Source organism: Pistacia vera, unplaced genomic scaffold, assembly GCF_008641045.1.
Source record: "Pistacia vera cultivar Batoury unplaced genomic scaffold, PisVer_v2 Contig1207, whole genome shotgun sequence".
NCBI classification, from domain to species: domain Eukaryota; kingdom Viridiplantae; phylum Streptophyta; class Magnoliopsida; order Sapindales; family Anacardiaceae; genus Pistacia; species Pistacia vera.
In genome coordinates, this window is record NW_022195257.1 from 87,727 (window position 1) to 112,884 (window position 25,158).

The 25,158-nt window shown below is 34.9% G+C and overlaps 1 non-coding gene across 1 annotated transcript; it reads left to right on the forward strand.

Annotated features, from left to right (window-relative positions):
- Positions 1 to 1,063: 1,063 nt before the first annotated feature.
- LOC116112871 lies at positions 1,064 to 1,170 on the forward strand. Its single transcript, XR_004125320.1, has one exon. It is a non-coding gene; the product is annotated as a small nucleolar RNA R71 (small nucleolar RNA).
- The last annotated feature ends 23,988 nt before the right edge of the window (positions 1,171 to 25,158 follow it).

The window sequence follows — 25,158 nt, forward strand, 5'->3', positions numbered from 1 at the left end:
AATGTTAATGTGCAATTTCTAAATATTTCAATGAATTGGAAAACTGTTATCCTAATTCTTTTTCTTCAGTCTTTGAGGAAACGCACAAGAGGGTGTGATGTGCCAGTTCTGGTGGTATCTCGGGAAATGACAATTTCTCTTTCCTTTGTCTTGCGCTCACTTCCCATTTTGCTCTCCCTAGAACTAGATGGTTTCTCTTCAGCAACTATCTCTTCGTCCACCTCCTCATCAAAGTCTTCCTTTTTCTCTCCCTTGGTGGAATTTCTTCTTCCTTGATTTTTCACCTCTTAACACTGTCCCATTCTCAAAGTTATCGCATTTCCTTGCTCACGTGGGTTAGTCCATATGTGCTAGTAGTGAGCCTTGTGTCTCTCATTTAACTTATCAGCCAATTGACCCATTTGTACCTCCAAGTTCCGATAGAACCCTTGATTTATGAAATTATTCTTGTCTCATTCATAAAACATGTGGTCTCCTGCATAAACTTTCCAAACATGTCCTCCAATTTTGTCACTCTTTGCTCTCCTGATTGATTGTTCACCCCTATTTGGTTGTTTGGCAATGTTCTATGGTTCCATTGATGATTCTGTTGATTCGATTACCCCAGACAGGTTCGGATGATTCCTCCAACAAGGATTATATGTGTTGGAGTACAGATTGTCGGTTGTCTTTGATTTCCTGAAGTAGTTAACCTACTCCGATGATGATGGTGAAGCAACAGTGTTCCCCACTTGACATTCGTGCTCACGTGATTACCTGCACAAAATTCACAAGTTAGTTGAGGTGCTTGAATGGAATTTAGCATACTTCCCAACTGTTCTGAAGTGCTGTTAGTTGGGCTGAAATGGCTGTATATGCATCAACTTCATGAAGGACCATAGATTTCTTCGGTTGCACCCTCTTATTAGGTCTTTGATAATTATTGCTTGCCAGAACTTCAAGCAACTTGTGAGCTTCTTTCGAAGTCTTATTTTGTAGTGCTCCTCCCGATGCTGCATCCACCATAGTTTGCACATTCACCATCAATCTGTTATAAAATGTTTGGACTTGCATCCAAACTGGCAACCCATGATGTGCACACCTTCTCAGTAATTCTTTATATCTCTCCCAAGCCTCATACAATGATTCCGACTCTTCCTGTAGAAACGATGTGATATCATTTCTCAGCTTTACCAATTTTGCTGGAGGAAAGAATTTGGTTAGGAACTTCTATGCTAAATCGTTCTATGTTGTAATCGTTCCTGTTGGTAATGCCATTAACCATCCCTTAGCTTTATCCTTCAATGAAAATGGGAATAGTCTCAATCTGATGGCGTCATCTAACACTCCATTTGACTTGAAAGTATCACAAATCTCCAAAAAATTGGCAATGTGTAGATTTGGATCTTCCTTCAAATCTCCCCTGAACTGTATCGACTGCCAGATCATCGGGATGATTGCCGATTTTATCTCAAATTAGTTGGCTTGTACTGCTGGTCTAGTGATACTCGACCCATTGCCATCAACTAACAGAACTGAAAACTCCCTTAGTGTTCTATTTTCTGCCATCTCTACAACTATGACTTCTAGTTCCACTGTAGCCTCTCTTTCTCTTCTTTCTCTGTTAAGTCTTCGAGTGGTTCTTTCAATCTCAGGATCAACAGGAACCACTGGCTGACGTCTTGCTCTTCGCATAAACTACACAGAAAAATAAAAAGAGTGAGATCACAAACCAACCTAAAAGAATGACAAAAATTAAACAAACAATAATTAAGCAAAACTAAAGCTCCAATCTAGCTAACACAAGAAAATTTTAATGTTAACACAAAACTTAATCCCCGGCAACGACGCTAAAAACTTGATGAGTTGTTACTACAACATGCATAAATAGCAAGTGCACTAGTCACACAAAGTAATAAAGTGATGAGTGAGTATCGTTCCCACGAGGATTGGTTACTGAGCACCAAGTTTTCTACTATTTTCAAGTTGGAGCAATCGAATTTGTTTGGATTAATAGGAGAAAATTAAACTTAAAACTAAAACCAAATTGCTAATATTCAAAGCTAAATTATGAAAGCAAGATTAAAAACAAGGTAATATCAATTTAAACAAACGAGTAGGGTTTGACTTCATTCAGACTCTATGGATTAAACCTCCGGATTATGCTATTTCGATATTCACATGCATTGATTGTAAATCAAATTCTCTAAATTGTAAAACATACCTTCTCAGGCTATTTTTTCCTACTTTTCCCTATTAAACTTCCGCACCCAACAATTTGAAGATTAATAGTTTTAAGCTCATTAAGCACATGGAATCCTAGATTGATTTCATTGATTCTCAAATCTATCTCTAGCATTCAATACTACAATGGTGATTACTCAAGAAGCTTAATATGACTCATTTCTCAATCTCATCATGTTCATCAATTAAAAGCAATAAAATCAGAATAACCACACAATCCATGCAATAGCATATGAAAATAACAAAAATCAATTGCTCAATCCATGGAAATCTGAATTACATCAAAACCCTAACCCAAAATGGGTTAGTTCATAGCTAAATCAAAATACATAGCAAGAAAAACAAAAAACACAAGGTTCAACATATTGAAATGAGAGAAAAGACAAGAGATCTCCCCTAGTTGAAGAATCCACCAGATTCAATCCCAAATCTTCTCACTTTTCAACCCAAAATTCGTCAAATCTAAGGAAAATGAAAATAAGCTGCTCTAACTAAAAAAACAACGATCATCTCAAAAAGGCAAAGTTTTGCTTTTGTACTTCGCCCAAAAACCTAAGACTTTGCCTAAAAATGAAACTGTGTGTTTTAAATAAACTAAAATTTGCAGACTTCGCTGCGGCGAAGAAGGAATCTCGCCGCGGCGACGAAGTAAAATTAACTCTTGTGCGTAACTCATTTTGCCGAGGCAAAGAACAAACTTCGCTGCGACGAATCTTCATGAAGAATTCTGAAATTATAGAATTGCCCTCCGATTGCTTCTTTGCTTGAATCTTCGATCTTCGATGCTCTCCCATAGGAACAAGCTTCATGGTGCTTTACTCTACTTCAGAACTCTCCCAACTTCTGAGATCCGCTTACTTCTGAGTCCAGAAACTCCAATTCGCTCATTATTTGCTCAAAATGTCCATTTTGGCCTAAAACACAAAATGTAAAGAATTAAGTAGCAATTCAGGCATAAATGAACTAAGAAGTATCTAAAATCCGGCCTAAAAGCCTAAATAAAATAGTATCATCCTCAGATTATCAGTGATCTCAAGTCTAAGGATCATATGCACCACCATTCATTAGAAGATTTGTTCCATAGACACTGGGGTTACCATCCATATGGAATCCTCTGGTGGGTCAGTCCAGTGAACCTGCCTACAGCAAGCACCCATGTGTTACACCAGGTTGTCACCAAACAACTTTAACAAGTAAGATTAGTCACTGCCTATCGACAGGGTCGTTCAACACCATGATAGCCTTACTGTATTATATGTGCCCTTACTTCAGAATAATACTGGGGCTACAAACGTTTCTAGAATGACCACCATATGTGCTCATAGGGTTCTCACTATCAAGATTTGAAACACTTGATACCCTCGTCACGGTTCCACCATTCTAAGGACATATATCAATACATACAATGATGATTTATGTGATATAGTATAAAGTACCTTTTATTGATCAATGAACATTATTACAAAGAGTCAATTCTACAATAATTGATTGGCTCTAGCGTATATACTCTAACAGGAGAACCCTTAAGCTCGAAGGTGGCAAGATAGAGGATAGCCCTTGGTCGTGACATAAAGATATCTGAGGTTGACACTATTTCTATACCTCAACCTTGATGAGATAATTAATGATGAAAGGATTGGATTGCACGATAACCATGTCATTGATAAAGAGTTATTTCGGCGAATCCAAATCTATCGGGTGGCCATAATGCCTTGTTATGGGCCAATTTTGGTCTGTGTATAGTGAGACGATTGATTGGTATCAATAGCGTGTTAAAGTAGATGCCCTAGAGCCAATCAATTATTATAGAATTGACTCTTTGTAATAATGTTCATTAATCAATAAAAGGCATTTTATACTGTATCACATAAATCATCATTGTATGTATTGATATATGTCCTTAGAATGGTAGAACCATGACGAGGGTATCAAGTGTTTCAAATCTTGATAGTGAGAACCCTATGAGCACATATGGTGGGCCATTCTAGAAACTTCTATAGCCCCAGTATTATTCTTAAGTAAAGGGCACAAATAATATGGTAAGGTTATCATTGTAACGCCCCACTTGAGGTACGTAGTTAAGATTTGCTATATTGCTTAGATGTTCATTGATTTAGCTTTAATTGAGTTTGTATGTTGAGTTGGTTGAGTGTTTGCCTTGAAATTGGTTGAAATTTGAGGAATCTTAGAATTTCAAACTTCGCCAGGGCGAAGAATAGTCTTCGCCGCGGCGACGTTGGCTTTGAGTAAAGCGATGTCGACTCTGTATTTTTTTGCTGGGGCGATGAAAGTTTCTTCGCCACAACGAAGGGCCAGTTGAAAAGTTTAATGAGGTTTCTAGATATTTCTCCATAAGGATAAAATGACCATTCTACCCCTATTAGCAGGAAAAGTGGGGAGTAAAATGTAAGGAAATTTCATGGAGAATAGGTTAGTGTGGGGGTGTGAGTGTAATGAATCAAAGGATATAGGTGGAATTTCCAAGGAAGAGCAAGGGTAAATTGGGAAAGGATGGGTATCTTATGAGCTAAAAAGGGCTAAGTGAATTAAACCCTCCATTTCATTCATTTCCACAGCCATACCCATTCTCTAAATTCTCTCCATTTTCCTTTCAATTGTTCCAAGATTTCTAAGGGGTTTAAGAGAGCTTTTGAGTAATTTTGAGTAGAGATATCATCTAAAGCATCCTAAGGTAAGGATTCTTGCTTTAGATGAGAATTTTCTTATGTTTTGGCTAAAGTCTTATATGCTTGTTCTTGTTCTTGTTGTTGTTTTAAGTTGTAGAGAGAAGACAAGACAACAAGGGGAAGGAAAAGTGCTAGAGAAGTCACTTTTTCACAAGGTAAGTAAATCCAACCAAGTTGAGATATGAGAAAGTCTTTGAGTAGAGATTTCTTTATGTATGTACATAAGATGTTTATAGAGAAATTGAGTAGAGAGATATGTCTACTTGTTGATGAATTGAATTGAGATGAGTATTCATGTTGAGTTTGTTGGATGTATCTCCTTTATGGGAAGTGTTAAGATTTTATGATGTTGAGTGAGTTTTGATTGAAGTTGAAGGAAGTTTTGAGTAAACTTTATAGAAGTGTTTTCCTTTTGAAAGGGATTTAGAGTGTATGAGGGAGTTTTTCTCCCATTTTTGGATGATTAAAAAGAAGACAAAAGTTATTGCTAAAGTAGAGTTTTATATGCACATGAGTTGTATGATGAAATGCTCAAGAGAAGCATGAGTAAAAGTAGAAAGCCTTAATTTTTGCTACATGGCATAATTGCATTTCATGAGTGCATTAATGAGTATGAGTCGTCCAAATGTATTAATTATGCATTAGAGAAAAAGAGTAGAGAAATTGAGTATAAGCTACTCTAAGAGTAAAGACAAAGAGAGAATGAGCACTAGAGAAAAAAGAGAAAGTAGTGCTAATCAAGAGAATAGAGTAGGTTGTGCGATGGGGAACCTGTGAGTATGGGTAGAGTATTCCCGCATGTACGCCGCATTGAGAGAGCAGCATGAGTATAAGAGAGAGAAGTGGTGTAGCTCGTGAGAGTGCATGCGGATAAGGGCTATACCCGAGAGTACCCGAGAGAGAGTTATACACTCACATGGCCAAAGGTTCCGAATCCATGCATAACCGAGTCCGATCGGCTAGAATGAGTAGAAGTCACGGAGAGCGGGAGCGAGTCCCGGCCGTGCCTCCGGTAAGATGGGGCCGTGACTTACTAAAGAGAGTTACTAGAAAAGAGTTCTAAGAAAGAGAGACAGAGAGAGAGAAACAGAAAGAGAAAACATAGAGAAGTATAAAAGAGAGAGTAAATGAGAATTGTAAGGAAAGAATTAGAGAGAGAGAGAGAGTTACGGGGATAGATGAGTAGAGGATTTACTTACTGAGCATTAGTTGTGCTCACCCTGTTGTTTCCTATGTTTTGCAGGATCTAGGTGAGGATACAGTCGGATGGGCGTCGGCAAGCGAAGGGAAATGACTACACTGTCTACCTTGTTTTTGATAGTTTTGTACATGATACGAGTTTTGTGTACATAATACAAGTTTTGTATAAAGAATGTATATCTTTAATAAAAGAAAAATTTGGGTCCAACTTTTTATGCTATAGTACTTGTATTTTTATTATGTATTTTTGAAAAGAATATGAGTAGAATGGAGTCGTTACAATCATAGTGTTGAACGACCCTGTTGAAAGGCAGTGACTGATCTCACTTGTCAAGGTTGTTTGGTGACAACCTGGTGCAACACATGGGTGCTTGCTGTAGGCAAGTTCACTAGACTGACCCACTAGAGGATTCCATATGGATGGTAACCCTAGTGTCTATGGAACAAATCCTCTAACGAATGGTGGTGCATGTGATCCTTAGACTTGAGATCACCAAAGTGCCTTGTGCACCGATTGGTGTAGTTTGACACTAGCCTAACACAGTTCTATTCAGAGCTATCAATATGGTGGTGATCGGCTGCATTAAGGAGTGTATCAAGACTATGGTGGATAGACAGAGGATTCATCACTCCTGGGTATGGGAGAAGTTTTCTCACGGCGCAATTCAGTAAATGGCAATTGCACTAAAACATTGGCCATAGTGGGATTGAGTTGTTGCTCTATCTAGTTTATAATACAGGTCATTGGTCCAGTAACTGAATACACAATATCGAGAGTAACCGAAGGTTGACACTATTTCTATGCCTCGGTCTCGTCGAGATAACAGATGATGAAAGGATTGAATTGTACGGTAACCATATCGTTGATAGGTAGCTGCTTCACTGAATCCGAATCTATCGGGTGGCCATGATGCCTTGCTAGGGGCCAATCTTGGTCTGTGTGTAGTGAGACGATTAATTAGTGTTAATCACGATACTACACACTACCAGTATGATGAGGAGCTTATGGGTCACACACATAGAAGATAATTTAAGAACCAATTTACAAGAAAGGTGTTTTCGTCTTTTTAGGCGAAATGGTATTTTGGTAATTTCATGTGCAATTAAATTTGCTAATGTCGTAGCCTTTATTCAATTTGATGTTAAAATTAAATAAGTGAGTTTACGTATAAATATGTGTTCGCATATATTTAAATAAATTATCATTGTTGTTAAATGTATATATATATATATATATATATATTAATTGAATTTAATTGAAATAATGATAAATTAAAATTAAAATATCTTAAAAGGGATGTTTGGATACAAAGGGTGTTTGGGTTGGAGCCCAAACCCATTACATGATGGAATAAGTTAAAGTGAGCACTATATAAGTGCACACTTTGTGAAATAAAAAAAATTATTATTCATTTCAATGATATTAAACTAAAGTTCCAGCCCCTTTAACATTCTCTCACGCCAGTTTTGCTTTTTGCTAAAAATCAAATACACTTTGATTTCTTCTTGGTTCCTAAAGGCTAAAGAGGATCTAGCAAATCCTTCTTTAGTTCCTTGAGGTTATCTTCATGTGGACTACATCGGTTCGATCCTACACTTGGGTCGGTAGCGAAATACGTTCAGAGACAAGTTGGAGGAGCCTCCAAACGAGCAGATTCTTATTTAAAATATAAACTGTAAAATTGTACCCTGATCTTGGTTCTAAGGAACGATCCGTTGTTGTAAATGTTTTTGTTTTCTATTGTCCTATTTGATCGTTTCCTAACATTGCGAACTACTTACTACCAATATGATAAGGATCCTACGGGTCACACACTTAGTAGACAATTTAAGAATCAATATGTGAAAGGGCATTTTCATCTTTTAAGACAAACGGGTATTTTGGTAATCTTACAGTGCAATTAAATTTGCTGAGATTGTTGCTTGTATTCAATTTTAATATTGAAATTAAAATTGGTGAGATTATATTTAAATATGTGTGTGCATATATTTAAATGGATTATTATTATTATTAAATGTTAATATATTTTAATATATTAATATTTATGGGTTTCTAATAATAAGAATAATTAATAATTAAAATACCAATTTAGTTTATTCGGCTACAAGGGTGGATTAGAGTCGGAACCCATGGCTATTCCTGAGTGGAATAGAGTTTTAATTAGTTGAACTATATAAGTGCAACTTAAATTTAAAACATATAACACAATTCAATGAATTGAAAAACCCTAGCCACCTAAAAACTACCCTACACGTTTTTTTCATTTTGTGGAGAGGAAAAATTCTTTTCTTTTGATTCTTGAAGCCATCAAGTGGATCTAACAAATCTTATTTTTGGTTCTTCGGATTATCTTCATGTGGATCAACGTTCCTTCGATTCCCTCGAATCGGTAGCGAAATAGAAAACCTTGAAAGAGCTTCCAAACGTAGGTATTGTTTTCGAAATCCTTGTATGGATTTTTGTATTAATTTCAATTTAAACATGTAAAACATATATTAATCAGACCCATGTCATGGGAATAATAGTAATCGATGAGCAATAATTTTTGTTTTTCTGCTGCGTTGTATCATCGCTTTACTAATAGTTTGCAATGTGGAACTAATTCGGAACTAATTTCTTAGTTCATTTTTTTTTCAGGGATTGTGGAAAGCAAGTCTACTTGGGTGAGTTTTCTTGTGTTGTATAATCTTTTGTTAGTTGGGTTATATAGTAAAAATGAAAAAAAAAAAATTTGGCTTTTTTATGCCGTTTCTGATACTATAGTTTGAATTTTGTATGAGGTTTTGACACGGCTCTTACTGCGGCAAGGTATATAATCTTTTAAATGCTTTCGTTTTTTAGTGTTTTTTGGGTATGATTATGATGCCATAGTAGTGAAATTTTTTCTTATGATTCAGGGCTTATGATCGAGTGGCAATCAAGTTTCGTGGTGTTGATGGCGATATAACACCCCCTGCATCCCCCGCAACATCCCTCACAACCCCCCACGGCACTGTCGCAAGGGCTGAGTTGTAAAAGAAATGAAAAGCAATAGTAGTTGTTAGATTGTGTGGATTTAATCAGTTCTTAATGTAGTGTGTTTTAGGGTGGTCGACATTAGTAAGTCTGACATCTATGTTGTGTTATTCTGTCTTAACTGCAATTCAATCTGCTTAAAAGAGGAAGAAGCATGTTCCACTCAGGACATGTTTAAGCTCAGCAAATCTGTGTGTTGTGCCAAGGCTCTCAGGAAAGGAAAAGCAGCCGGAAAGAGCAAAAAAGTTTGGTTTACAAGAAGTCTTGTAATAAGACAAGTTTTGAAAAATATATTGCAATAGTTGAACTCTACATGTTATGTTGATGTAGTGAATCTAGTTTGCATTCTAGTGTGTTGAAAGTTCTGAATGTTTTTCAGCTCTTTAATGAAGAAATTTGTGAACTGAATTTCGATCGCACCATTTTCTCATCATCAAGTTGTTTCATGTAATGTTATTTGTTCTTCGATTTCTCAATTTCCTGGTAAACGGGTTTGTGATGAAATGCCATGAAATGTTCAATTAGAGTTTGTTTTCCTCTTAATTTGTAAAATTTTGAAAACATTTTCTATAATTCTAGGATACATTTGATCTACATTCCTTCTCAAGTTCAACGATAAAAACACTTAGAAATCAAGACTTCGAGGCAAAAAACTAGTCAAATTAGCAAGACAATATTCTTAATATATTATCCACACACGTTGTTTTTAAAAACTGGACCGCTCTTAACCCGGTCAAAGAGCTGGTTCCTAGGTTGACCGATCCAACCGATTGAACCGGTCGGTCTGACCGGTATACAACAGACACATCTCTGAATAGTTTTTTCAGTCCTTATAAGTTTGAAAACCTACAAATACACCCCTAAAATTGATGCATGAGTCCCTGTATGTATGAAATAACCTACAACTTTTATTATTAATTATTTTTTCTCTCTCTCCCCATCACTTTCTTCTTTCTCGGTTTCTCCTTTTTTCTCTCTCCCCATCACTTTCACCTTTCTCCTTTTTTTCTCTCCTTGTCACTTTCTTCTTTTTTCTATCCCTTTTTTTTCTCTTCTCTTTCTTCTTCCTTCCTCTTTCTCTTCGTCTCCTCTTCTCTTTCTTCTTCCTTCCCCTCTCCTTACTTCTTCTTCTTTACATGGTAGATTTTAGAGTAAGTGAAAAAGAATAGAAGATGAAAATGGAAGATGCAATTTGGTCTTTGAAGATGAAAATGATATTGAAATAAAATGGAGAATGCTTACTGACGCAATGAAATAGAGAATGAAACGGTGCTGCAAATCTAGTTTAGGAATTAGGGATCAAATTACCCCAAAATAGTGAACCGTTTTAAGATCCAGACCGATCAGACTGACAGCTTTGTACTGTTCCACCGATCTATTACCGGTCTAAAGCAAGTTTTATGCTTTTTCCGGTTTTCATGTTAACTCTGACCAGAGTTAAGGTCGGGTCCCGATTGGACCGGCCGGTCTTATTCGGGTTTTAAAACCGAGTCCACACATTGGCTTTGCGGTCATTAAATCAAAATTAACACAAAATTTCAATACCAGTTACGTTCCAAAAGAATTACATAGTTCAACTTTTTAAAATTTAATGGAAGAAAAATGAAAACGAAAGGGTAGTTAAGCTTATTAGCCTATGCCACTTCATCAAGTCCACATAGAAATGAACTAGCTAGGTGTCATTTTCATGTAAAAGTAATCAAACACATTGTGGTAGTTTTAAATAGAAACAAAATGACATACAGGAGACTAGCTAAGTTTCAGTCATAGAATAAAACTTGTTGGAGTTCCACACCAACTAGACACACTCAAGCTACTCCTTTATAAGAGGGGTAATCCTCCCATTCAAGAAGGCTTTATTGGAAGAAGAGTCAGACTCACCTCAAATTCTATCAAAACTAAATAACATTCGTTTTTGCTTAGACATGCAATTCAACTTGAAATCAACTACTGCAGTTGGTTGCTGAGAAGATTTCAGTTCAGGAACTCTGAGAGAGATGAGAGGTCATAAGCTTTCAATTTCTTTTGTCGGCTTCTAAGTTTCTTCTTCTGTTTAGAAATGAAATACTTTTATTAGCAAACTACTAGTAGTCACGGGAGGTACTAATATGAAGCATAAGCTTTTCCATCGAACATAATTACAAAAATGAGTACTCAAATAGAAAGACAAACTACCACGTTCAAAGATTAGAATACACATATACAACCATAATGATATATAACAAAAGAATTCCACAAAACAGCATAATGCCAAAGCAAACCACTATCAAAATGTTTATGAAAGGGTGCTGTCTTCAATGCTTAACAAATTCATCCCCTTGAATTGTCCTCAAAGCTTAACAAATTCAACAGCGAAAATTTAGAAATGAAAGAATACCAAGATTATTAGGTCTTAATTAGGTTTGCAACAAACATGGTATCTTTTCTAGATCATAATAAGTTAAAACATTTTCATACGATTGTGCTAACATACAAATGCAACAACTGCAACTTCCCAGTGAGAAAATTAGTGAATCCTTGACCAATACAAGATTACAAGATCAAGTCATTACAGTTAGTAGGATAAACAAAGAAACAGAATTTGAAAGATAAACACCTTAGTAATAGCCTTTTTGACAGTCAAGGAAGCAACAGTCTCTCTAACCTCTGCACCACAAAAATAGTTTTACTCAATGGAGGCAATAATATTAGATAAGACTCCTTTTACTTCATAGTAAAAAGTATACTAACATAGAATATTAAAAGCATTCAATGTGGAGTGTTTCAATCTAACGCAAATGGGTTTCTGTAGATTTCTAATATCAATTAACAATCTTGAATGAATAAAGCATACATTACACTGCAAATAATAAAGAAGAATTTAAACTTACTGGTAGCACTTGAACATTAAACTATAACACATGGATTTGTGCTCCTCATAATTCACTTGAAGAAACTGCACTTCTGGGTGCATTTCTGCCAATTAACATATCTGCCACAAGACAAAACCTCATTCACAATAACAATTAATACTTTATCCAAACATTAACATAAAATCATAGACATCAAAGTTTCATACACACACATGTTCATTGCTTAAAGATATGCAATAGATATGCAAGAAATTCGGCACCTGCGAGCTACCCACTCGTTTTCTTGATAAAAATGCTCTTATCCACTCCCCTGTTTTATGAGCTAACCATCACTGTTCTTCATTTAGTAAATTTATTTTAGAAAGTGTTTCATTTATTTTTATATGATATGTTTTGACTCCAGCATTAAATGTTTTCGTTTTTAACAAAAGTCGCACTTAAAAAGCAAATTATGCTTTGGAGATCTTCTAATGATGTTAAAAACTGTTCCCAAGTAGTTGAAAACAGTTTTAGGACTCAAATCTATGAATTAATTAATTAAAATCTGACCTAGAAATTCAGTAATAACCAAACCACAAACTCGAACCACAAGATTCTCTATAAAATGCAATTGAAAGAATATTTAGAGAAGAATACTACATACCTAGCACCACAGTTAGTTTTCATACTGTATAAGTTCCTCTTCTTCTTTATGATGGATAAAGCTTCAATAAGAGCAATATTTAGATCTTAGTTTCCCAACCATAAGTAAATAAACGATTCGCTAGAACTTTCAATTAAAAGAGAAAACTCACAAATGCAGAAAGACTTGGTTGGCATGCCGATAAAGCTTCAACAACGGCAATAATTGGATTTGGAGCAGTAAACATTCAAACTGTCAGATAAGGGTTATGAAATTGGTTATAGAAATGCTTCAGGGACCGGGATTAAATAGCAGATACATTTTCATAGCTAAGTAGAATGTTGTAACATGAGACCAAAATACCAAAACAAATGTATGCAGTATTCAAACCAAGTAATCACAATTTACAGCAATAATCAATAAAGCAAAAAAGAGCAAGAAAAATAAAGAGCACCAGATTATAGTGGTTCGGTAATCTATTAGATTACCTACATCCACTCTCCAGGGCAAACGAAAGTATTTACTATGAGATATGAGAAACCTTACAGAGATTAGGCTCACCCCTTTTACACAAGGCAAAACCCGAGAAAACCCCTCTGATTTACACCCGTACACCCAGATGCTCTCACCACTCATACATACATCAAATAGGTAGAATTAGAGGCAAATTTATACAACAAACAAAAGGTAAAACAGATAGGACAGCTAAGACCTACCATCACCGTTTGATTCCATCAACGTTCTTCAGATTTCCAGCATAGCAAATTCTAACAGTTTTCTCTCTTTGTGAACCAAGAGAAAAGGATTGAGAATGAGCTGCGCAAAACCTAATTTGAATTAGGTTTATTGAAGATACCAGAAAGACAAAAATGCTGCTTAAGTCTTTAACAATTAACTTTGACCACCCAAGGTAAAAGTTGACTTCCACGTGTGTACATATCAATTGCCACATCACAACAAATCTCCACCTTGGCATTTGATCTTCTCACTTTCTTACTGCCCTAGAAAATTCCTTTAGATTTCTTCAATATGTAGAAGGCTCTTAAAGAGCCTTAACTTGTCCAAAGTCACTGATTTAGTGAACATATCTGTTGGGTTCTCCTTTCCAGAAATTTTCTCCACCTTAATGACTTTATCTTCAATCAGATTTCTGATGAAATGCAGCCTAACATCTATGTGTTTTGACCTCTCATGAAAGACCTGATTTTTGCACAGAAAGATTGCACTTTGACTGTCACTCTTGATTGGAACTTGTTGCTGAACTAGTCCTATCTCATCAAGCATTCCCCTGAGCCACATTGCCTCCATGACTGCCTCTGTAATTGCAACATACTCTGCTTTCGTGGTGGACAAAGTTACAATAGCCTGCAAATTAGCTTTCCAACAAACCAGATTATTCCAAATGATAAAACAAAAACCAGTCATGGATTTCTTATTGTCTACATTTCCAGCATAATCAACATCCACACATCCCATGATGGGATTCTCCTGAATTTGCCCTTTGCTGTAAATAATACCAATGGACAGTGTATCCTTCACATATCTGAGCACCCATTTTACAGCTTCCCAATAAATCTTTCCAGGGTTACTCATGAACCTACTTACTAAACTAACTGCAAAGACCAAATCTGGTTTGGTATAGACCATTAAATACATCAAACTCCCTACTGCATTTGCATATGGGATACAAACCGTTTCCTTCTTTTCTTCTTTAGTTTCTAGACACTGGGTTACACTAAGATTAAAATGCTGACCTAATGGTGTTTTGATAGGTTTAGAGTCAAGCATGTTAAACTTCTTGATTAATTTTTCAGCATACTCTTTCTGTGACAACACAAGACTCCCAGTTTTCCTATCCCTTTCAATGTTCATACCCAAAATCTTTCTGGCTTGTCCTAAATCTTCCATCTCAAATTGTTTACTCATCTCCCTTTTGAATCTATCAATTTCAGAAAAATCCTTACAAGCTAGCAACATATCATCTACATATAAAGACAAGTATATGTAGCATTCACCATATAAACATTTGAAATAGAAACACCCATCAAAGCTACTTCGGATGAAACCAGCACTCATCATAAAATAATCAAATTTCCTATACCACTGCCTAGGAGACTACTTCAAACCATACAAAGATTTTTTCAAAAAACAGACTTGGTTCTTAGGCCCCTTTTCAAACAGTTCAGGTTGTTCCATTAGAATTTTTTCTTCTAAATCACCATTTAAGAAGGTTGTTTTGATGTCTAACTGCTCTAGTTCTAAACCAAAGTGAGCTACCAAAGATAACAATATTCTAATGGTGGTATGTCTCACTACAGGTGCAAAAATCTCATTGTAGTCCACCCCTTCAACCTGTGTAAAACCTTTTGCCACTAATCTTGCTCTAAACCTAGGTGCTTCTACCCCTGGTATGCCCTATTTCCTTTTAAAAACCCATTTGCATTTAATCACCCTACTGCCTTCAGGTTTGTCAATCAAAATTTAGGTTTGGTTTTTTATTAAGGAATCAAACTCTTCTTGCATAGCTAGTTTCCACTGCCTAGATTCTCTACAACTCATGGCTTCCTTAATAGTTCTAGGTTCCTCATCAATTTCTTCAGCAACTTGAAGAGCAAAAGCTACCATATCAACATGTGAGTACCTACTAGGTAATCTGATTTCCCTCATTTCTCTATCTCTAGTCAGTTGATAATTTTGCAAATCATTTTCAACTCTATCATTATCACCACTATCCTCTAGGCTAGGTTCATCCTCCTGGGTTTGAACATCTACATTAGGGTCTAGACCAGGACTGTCTAGGTTTGAAATATCTCCACCTAAATCCAAGTTAATCATCTCTGTCCTATCTGAATTATCACTTTCATTCTCACTCAACCCATTTTGATTTAGGCCATTCACCTCATCCTCATTAAACCTAACATTTATACTAATTATGCATCTTTTTCTTGCAATATCCCAACACCTATAACCTTTTATGCCATCAAGATACCTTAAGAAAATATATCTAATGGCCCTTGGTTTTAGCTTATCAGTTTTCTCATGAACAACAGTGCATCCAAAAACCCTAAGACTGCCATAATTAACAAGATACCCAGACCACTTTTCCATGGGTGTTCTGAAACTAAGAGCTGAGAAAGGGATTCTGTTAATTAGGTAAACAGCTGTGTGAGTAGCCTCTGCCCAAAACCTGCTGGGTAACTTAGACATGGATAACAAGCTTCTAACCTTTTCAAGAATGGTCCTATTCATCCTCTCTACTATACCATTCTGCTGGGGTGTGTGTCTAACTATTCTATGCCTCAAAATTCCACTCTCCCTACACAAGTTATCAAACTCTTTATTAATAAATTCTAACCCATTATCTATCCTAAGTTTCCTAATTTTCTTCCCAGATTGGTTTTCTATCATAATCTTCCAATCCTTGAACTTCCTAAAGGCCTCTCCCTTAGTTTTCAAAAAATATATCCATACCCTCCTAGAAAAGTCATCTATGATGCTAATGAAGTACCTACATTCTCCCAAAGATGGATGTTTGGTTGGCCCCACACATCAGAATGAATGTAGTCCAAAATTCCCACACTAAACCTGATTTCGCTCATCTTCCCATAAATACAGTGGTCACAGAAGTCTAGCTTCTCTATTTTATGCAGTCCTAAAACATTCTGCTTATTTAACTCTATCAGTCCTCTCTCACTAATGTGTCGCAACCTTTTGTGCCAAATAGAAGTTTTGTTATGTTTCTGTGAGGTCACTGCTACTGTTCCAGCAACAGTGGAACCATTTAGGACATATAAGCCATTCTTTTTCTCTCCTTTCATAACCACTAAAGACCCTATAGTAACTTTAAGCACTCCACCTTGATCACTCCACCTTGAGCCTTGTAACTAAACCCATTTGAGTCTATGCTACCTAAGGAGATTAGGTTCCTTTTCAACTTAGGTATGTACCTAACTTCTGAAAGAACTCTTGAACTGCCATCATGAAGACTTAACCTGACATCCCCAATGCCTAAGACACTACACACTGCATTATTCGCCATTAGAACCTTCCCAGATTCTATTTTCTTAAAATTCATCAATGAACTCATGTTTGGAGTCATGTGGAATGTGCATCCAGAATCCAAAATCCACTCAGACTCAGATTCTCTATCAGAAGCTACTAGGACATCAGAGCTTTCATATCCATCTGAGCTATATCAACACTACCACTAGCCTCTTTCTCACCTGATCTTTTCTTCCTATCTAGACAGTCTCTTTTAAAGTGCCCTTCCTTATGACAATGAAAACACTTCCTCACAAACTTGGATTTAGACTTAGATCTACCCCTAAAGTGACCTTTCTTTGACAATTATATCTTAGATCTACCTCTAATATTTAGTCCTTCTCCATCTAGCTTACCCTTCTTTTTAAACTCAGCATCCTTAGTAGTAATGGCTACTACTACTTCATCTAGTTTAAGGGTTTGTCTACCATACTTAAGAGTATCCACAAAATTTGAGAAAATTTTAGGAAGAGAATTAATAAGGATCATAGCTTGATCTTCATCCTCAACTTTAACACTAAGACCTTCTAAATCCTGTACAAGTTTCATAAAGTCATTCATATTGTCACCTAATATTTCTTCATCTTCCATAACCCATAATTATTATCCCCTATAAATTTCTAAACTTCGAACTTAGACATTTCTAGGTTTCTAGCCTTCCTAGTTACTCAGAGTATAAAAACCCCAATTTTCTAGAGACAAAAGGAAACCCTAAGTTAGAAAGAAAAGTTACTGTGTAAACAGTCAAACCCTAGACTACTGCAGATTCGAAAATTGGATCTCACAACCTAAAATGAGACCTAGGTGCTCGAAAACAAAGTTCTGATACCACTTGTTGTAACATGAGACCAAAATACCAAAACAAATGTATGCAGTATTCAAACCAAGTAATCACAATTTACAGCAATAATCAATAAAGCAAATAAGAACAAGAAAAATAAAGAACACCTGATTTATAGTGGTTCTGTAATCTATTAGATTACCTACATCCACTCTCCAAGGCAAACAAAAGTATTTACTATGAGATATGAGAAACCTTATATAGATTAGGCTCACCCCTTTTACATAAGGCACAACCTGAGAAAACCCTTCTGATTTACGCACGTACACCCGGATGCTCTCACCACTCATACATACATCAAATAGGTAGAATTAGAGGCAAATTTATACAACAAACAAAAGGTAAAACAGATAGGACAGCTAAGACTTACCATCACCGTTTAATTCCATCAACGTTCTTCAGATTTCCAGCACAGCAAATTCTAACAGTTTTCTCTCTCTGTGAACCAAGAGAAAAGGATTGAGAATGAGCTGCGCAAAACCTAATTTGAATTAGGTTTATTGAAGATACCAGAAAGACATGCCCCTTAAGTCTTTAACAATTACCTTTGACCACCCAAGGTAAAAGTTGACTTCCACGTGTGTACATATCAATTGCCACATCACAACATAGAACTTTTTGAAAAAGAAAAATGCGCAAGAAACAAAACCTGAATCCATCATTTCCTACTCAATTAGTTAACAAGTAAACCAAACATGTCTGCTATGAGATCTGGATTCATTTAACTCTATATGAGGACACACAAAATAGATTACAAGAATAAAACCAAGGTATTAGAAAAAATTTCTTGCTTTTTAATGTTATCTACATTTTTACCAATAAAAAGAACCCATGTAAAATCTTAACAAAAGACATTAAATAATAATTTTAAGCAACAAATAACAAAACAAATGAAAACAAAATCGGAGCACAAGAAGAATCCCTAAATGTAAAACAACTTTGCAATTTCATGTAAACAAATTGACTATCTTAAAACAAAATAAAACAAGTACGGTTTCTGGTCATGGTCGATTTCGAGCTTCTTATGGCATCTAGTAGTAGGATTTGCTATATTAAACCGAAAATAACCCAAACGAAATGGTATGAGAAGATTCAAACAAATTTGTGTATTATTACGCATAAACTTCAAAACCCTAGAAATGTTATCCAGAAAAAAAGAAAAGAACTTTCTGTTGATGGAGTCAGTCGCTTCGTGACTCACATGAGAATGCAAAAACTCTACTACTCAAACGATTCCTTGATGCGGATGAGCTGATGATAGATCAGACCCAAAGCCCACTGGAATATAAATTCAGTTGGTGTAAAGCTACAAATTTGGGTGGAAGAGGACCAGCAACTTACGGTGGTAGGTGGTAGTGGTAGACGAAAGTCGACGGCAACGGTGGTGGTAGAGGATAGTTAGCGGTGGGAGAAAGTTTTCCATTTTAAGGGAAGGAGAGTAATTTCTATTTTTGATTTAGGAGGAGGACAAAGTTAGAATTTGAGGGAAAATTTATTTTGGAAGAGAGATTTGATTCAGGGGAACGGAAATTGAATTTCATCTTTGAAAAGTGAAAACTTTTTCTTTAATTTAGGGAAAATGACGTGGAAATTTGATGATGTGACAAATGACTTGATATATATCATATAAACTATCATGTCATGTCATGATATCAGGAAGTGATGTGAAAAGGTGATGTAAACTTAGCATTCTCAACTCTTAAAATTAGTGAAATTTTTTATCATCAATTCAGTAGAGATAATTATTTATTTGTAATTTTCTTAACCAGACTCTACGCTTGAGACAACGTTTTAAAGGACTTGAATTAAATTTTAATATATCATAATAAGAGAGCTGATATTCAAGGTAAATTAGGACAAAAAAAAAAAAAAATGATAAGTTAGTTAAAAATGTTTTTTATTTGACATTTTCTCTTCTATCTTATTCTTAATTTTTCTCTATTGGTTACAAAAAAAATTCTTAATTTTTGTCAGTGGGTTACAAAATTTTTTGATAAGTTATGTATGTTAGAGTAGGTGTCCTAGAGTTAATCAATTATTGTGGAATTGACTCTTCGTAATAATGTTTATTAATCAATAAAATGCATTATCTTCTATATTATGTAAGCCATAGGTGTATGTATTGATATATGTCCTTAGAATGGTAGAACCGTGATGAGAGTATCAAGTGTTTCAAATCTTGATAGTGAGAACTCTATGAGCACATATGGTGGCCATTCAGGAAACGTCCGTAGCCCCAGTATTGATCTAACCAAGGGCACTGATAATACAGTAAGACTATCATAGTGTTGAACGACCCTGTCGAAAGGTAGTGACTGATCTCATTTGTCAAGGTTGTTTGGTGACAACCTAGTGCAGCACATGGGTGCTTGTTATAGACAAGTTCACTAGACTGGCCCACCAGAGGATTCCATATTGATGGTAACCCTAGTGTGTATGGAACAAATCTTCTAAAGAATGGTGGTGCATGTGATCCTTAGACTTGAGATCACCAGAGCGCCTTGTGCACCGATTGGTGTAGTTTAACACTAGCCCAACGTAGTTTTATTCAGAGTTGTCAATATAGTAGTGATTGGCTGCATCATGGAGTGTATCAAGACTATGGTGGATTGATAGAGGATTCATCACTCCCGGGTATGGGAGAAGTTATCTCACGGCGCAATTCAGTTAATGACAATGACAGTAAATCTATGATCATAGTGGGATTGAGTTGTTGCTCAATCCAATTCATTATTCTAGTCATTAGTCCGGTAACTAAATACAAATATATTGAGAGTAACTGAGGTTGACACTATTTATGTGCCACAGTCTCGATGAGATAACAAATGATGAAAATATTTGATTGTACGGTCACCATATCGTTGACAGGTAGCTACTTCGCTAAATCTGAATCTATCGGGTGGCCATGATGCCTTGCTAGGGGCCAATCTTGGTCTGTGTGTAGTGAGACGATTAATTGGTGTTGATCGCAATACTACACACACCCGGTATGATGAGGAGCCTACGGGTCACACACATAGAAGATAATTTAAGAATCAGTTTGTGAGAATGACATTTTTGTCTTTTTAGGCGAAAAGGTATTTTGGTAATCTCACAGTGTAATTAAATTTGCTAAGGTTGTTGCCTTTATTTAATTTGATATTAAAATTAAATAAGTGAGATTATATTTAAATATGTGTACGCATATATTTAAATGAATTATTGTTATTGTTAAATGTTAATATATTTTATATATATTAATTGAATTTAATTGAAATAATAATAATTAAAATAAAAATATCTAAATGGGACTGTTTGGATATAGAGGCTGTTTGGGTTGGTGCCTAAGCCTATTCCTAAGTGGAATAGGGTTTCACATGCACTATATAAGTGCACGTGTTCTATGAATTAAATAACACTTTTCATTTTAAGTCATTTGATATCATATTCATTGAAAAGCTCCAGCCCACTCTTTACCTCGTGCCACTGTACTTTGTATGAATCAAATTCATTTGATTCTTGAGGCTAAAGAGGATCTAGCAAATCTCTCTTTAGCTCTTTGGGTTATCTTCGTGTGGACTACTGCTGGTTCGATTCTACTTTGAATCGGTAGCGAACCCAGTCAAAGACAAATTTGAAAGAGCCTCCAAACGTGCGTATGAACTCTTATCTTTACTCTGATTGTTCATATTACTGTAGAATATTTGATTTAACATATTATCTGTAATATCTGTATCCTGATCTTGGCTTAAAATGGAATCGATCGCTATTTTGTTTTTGTTTTTCCACTGCCATGGGTTAGATCGTTTCCTAACAATATATGAGTAATGTTTCGTTATCATATTAATAAGACTATCATGCTAATTATATTGTTGAAATTTTATAATACTAAAATAATATTATGTATAGTTTAATATGATTCCTAATTCTATATTATCTACCAGAGTTATATTGACAACCTTGAGGTTTGATATAACAAACAAAATATAATTTATGAAATAATACTGTAATGTCTCACTAGGCAAGTATTCACTGAGATCCTATAGAGAGAATCCAGAGAATTTCTACCTTAAAAAGGGTGTTCGTCTAAAAATTTTATCCTTAATGCAGTTATAACATACTATTACACAAAAATTATTTCTCACATATATAAATCCACATTAAATTACTTCACTAAGACAGTGTGTGCAATCCTCTCGCCAGCTTGACATCTCCCAACCACTACAATCTAATACCTACAAAAATAAGGAAAGCAACGGGGTGAGCTATAAATGCTCAGTAAGTAAACCAAATCTAACTATGCTCTTACTTCGCTGTTCCCGTTTTCACTATACTATTTCTAAATTTCTTCTTCCTTTCTCTCTTTATTCTCAGGCGTACTACTTAGCAGTTTTCTATTTTACTAAAATCTTTCTAAATCCTTCTAGTGTTGTGCTATTCTTTATCATTTTATTTCTCTTCTTTGCTAGATTATAACATTCTGTTTCTTTCTCTACTCAACAAATCGCTAAGTTTCCTTGCTATTTGTCATGTTTCTAATTTCTGTTATTTTCTAGCATGCATCTGATTTTTGTTCTTTTCTTGTATATCTCTAATTTCTTTCCATTTCTCGTAGGCTTCTATTTTCTTTTCTCCTCTATTCTCATGGGTTTCTATTTTCTTTTCTTCTTTATTCTCATGGGCTTCTATTTTCTTTTCTTGACTAGTCAGACACACAATAATAAAATAAACTGTTTAATCTATGCATAAATGCATAAGATGCAATGCACATAAAATGTCTAATGCATATGCAAATGATCATGTTTGTATTTTTTCCGAAAATTCTTTTCTAATTCTTTTCCTTTCTTTCTGAATTTTTTTCTATTTTCTATTTTCTATTTCTTATTCTATTTTTCTTTCTTTATGAAATTCTTTCTGTATTCTATTTCTTATTCTATTTTTCTTTCTTTCTGTATGTTGTTCTGGTTTGCCGATTGGACTAGGCTGGGGCATGGATTTGGAACCCTGGCCGTATGAGTGTATTCTGAAATTCTTTCTGGGTACAGTCCTCATCCACATGCACTTCAAGCGAACTATACAATTATGTTTTCTATTTTGAGGCCACTCACTGATGGCGACATGCATGTGGGAAACTTCTGCATCTCTGTCGCCACTAGCTAATGCAGTGAATGCTCACAGTTTCTCCATCGCAACAGCCCTATGAAAACATGCTCTGTAAATCTGCAAAATAACTAGCTAGACATTTCCATTATAAAATTTCTGAAATATATGCTATGTTATGTCATGCATTTATATGTTGTCTATACATGATCCCAAAATACGTGTCTGACTCTGGCATGTATTCTATTAATTCTAAGGCTTTTATTTATATACTTTTCTGGAAAGCCCAAAGTTCTATTCTAATAACACGTTTAACTTAAAAAATTTCTATTTTATTTTTTATTTCTGAATTCTATGCATCATGTGTACGTACGCGATTCTATAATTTCTATATAATTCTGTAATTCTTCAATCTATCATGCTATGTAAAATGTACATATACATAATTACATTATCTATCACAACTTGTACTCTTCTATAACTCTATTAGTGAGATATTAAAACGGCACAATTCAACTAGGGAAATGAATTCTACATTTTGGGCAATCTAATTTCTTCTATAAAAATCTATGCCACACCTTAAGTATTAAGTTTACTAACTTGCCCAATTATGCTACTAGATTTTCTCAAATTTATATATATATATCACATAACCATGTCATTAAACTACTCTCTAATATTTTCTAATGTTACAGACATGTCTTGTACAACTCTCTAAAAACAAATTTTAATGCCATAAATTTGCATTCTCTTAACATGACCATCAACTTCAATTGTTATACATGCCCTTCTTTCTTCTTTTCTTTGGGCTACATTCTATATATTAATCTATATTTCCATATTAATCATTATAAATACAATCTAACATATGGCTCAACATATATACTTTGGCTAAATTTTAATTTCTTTCCAAATTTCTTAACTAAACTTTTGGCCAATACAAAATATTCTCAAGATCTTCTAGCACAATTCTATGGCTTGTAATAAATAATAAGGCATGAAAACTATACTCATACCAATCAATTTCTAAAATGGTCATGTATTTAATACATAAACCAAACTTCTATTTCTTTGATGTTTCTTTTGATATCTATACTTGGGAAAGCTCTTCTATTCTTTATACAATAAAATCACTTATTACATATTGTTTGTAACTAATCTCAAAACAAGAAACAACAATATACTCATTTGGTCAAGCCATTATTTGGATGATCTTTCTAATTTTAAGCATACAAGCTTGACAACTTATTGTGTCATATTGTAATACTATAATATAATCACCCATGTTTTACTATCATCACCCATCTTTTACTATCATCAATACTACACTATTGTAACAATTTAATATGCAATTCTTGCCATCGCTTTTCTAAAGTCATAGGTTTCAAAACTCATAATTCAATGACTAAATACAATATACCATTTAAATTAATGCTAAAAGTTCAAGCAACTTGGACCATGCACTAAATGCCATTCATTTTATTGAACTAACATAACCAAGTGTTATTCTAAATTTTGGCATAACAAAATGCACTCTTAAACACTTAAACTTACACTTGGTCAAGTCTAATACAACCTTTTAACATCAATTCTTTCCTTTCTCAAACAATATTTAACAAATTTATGCATGCATTTCTCTTTGAATTTTCATCAAACAATTCACATAAACATGCAAATACTTCATTGGCCACACTTTCACATCTCTCCAAATCCACTAAAATTGGAGCAAAAACTCACTAAACTTAACTTCAAATTTGGCCGCATTCAACACTTCCAAATTCCAACATCAACTCATCAAAATTTCATCCAAAGTTCAACCAAAACATCACATCTACATAACTACTCATATTGGCTGAATTTCTACACATTATTCTCCATCAAACAAGCATCTAAACAGCCAATACTTCTTATTATACATCAGACACAAACCCTCAAGAATCAACTTACACATATACTACTCAAATTAAAGCTTAGATTGGGTTTACTTACCTTTTTCTTGCAAGAATCCTTTTCTTTGCTTCCTTTGCTCACTTTCTCCATTGATTCATGCTTAGAAAGCCACAAAATAACATATATTCACTTAGGCATGAATTCTCATGAATTCCCTTGGAAGACTTTCAAGAAATGGAAGAGAAATGGGGAAAGAAGGTGGCGTGCACTTCTATGATAATTCCAATTATGCCATATGTGCATTTACCAATACACCCTCTCTTTCAATGGATTTAACACATGTTCTTGGTCATTTTCACTCCCCACTCTTTCATCTAGTTGCGAGTAAAAAGACCATTTTACCCTTATTCTTTAATTTCTTTCTATTACTTTACAAACACGTATTTATCTCAGCATCAAACCACGTGTATTTTCCATAATCTTTCTACCCCTTTATTCTCATGGCTAGCACACTTAATACATTATATTTATCATAATCACTTTTCACTTGAACACGTGATTCTATGTGAAATGACCATTTTGTCCCTATTGAAACTTTTATGGAATTCCTCTATAAAACTAGTTAAATATATTCACTATGACTATAAAATAATCCCTACCATATTTTTGAATGTGGGTATTACAAATACAAATCCCCATTGTTAAAT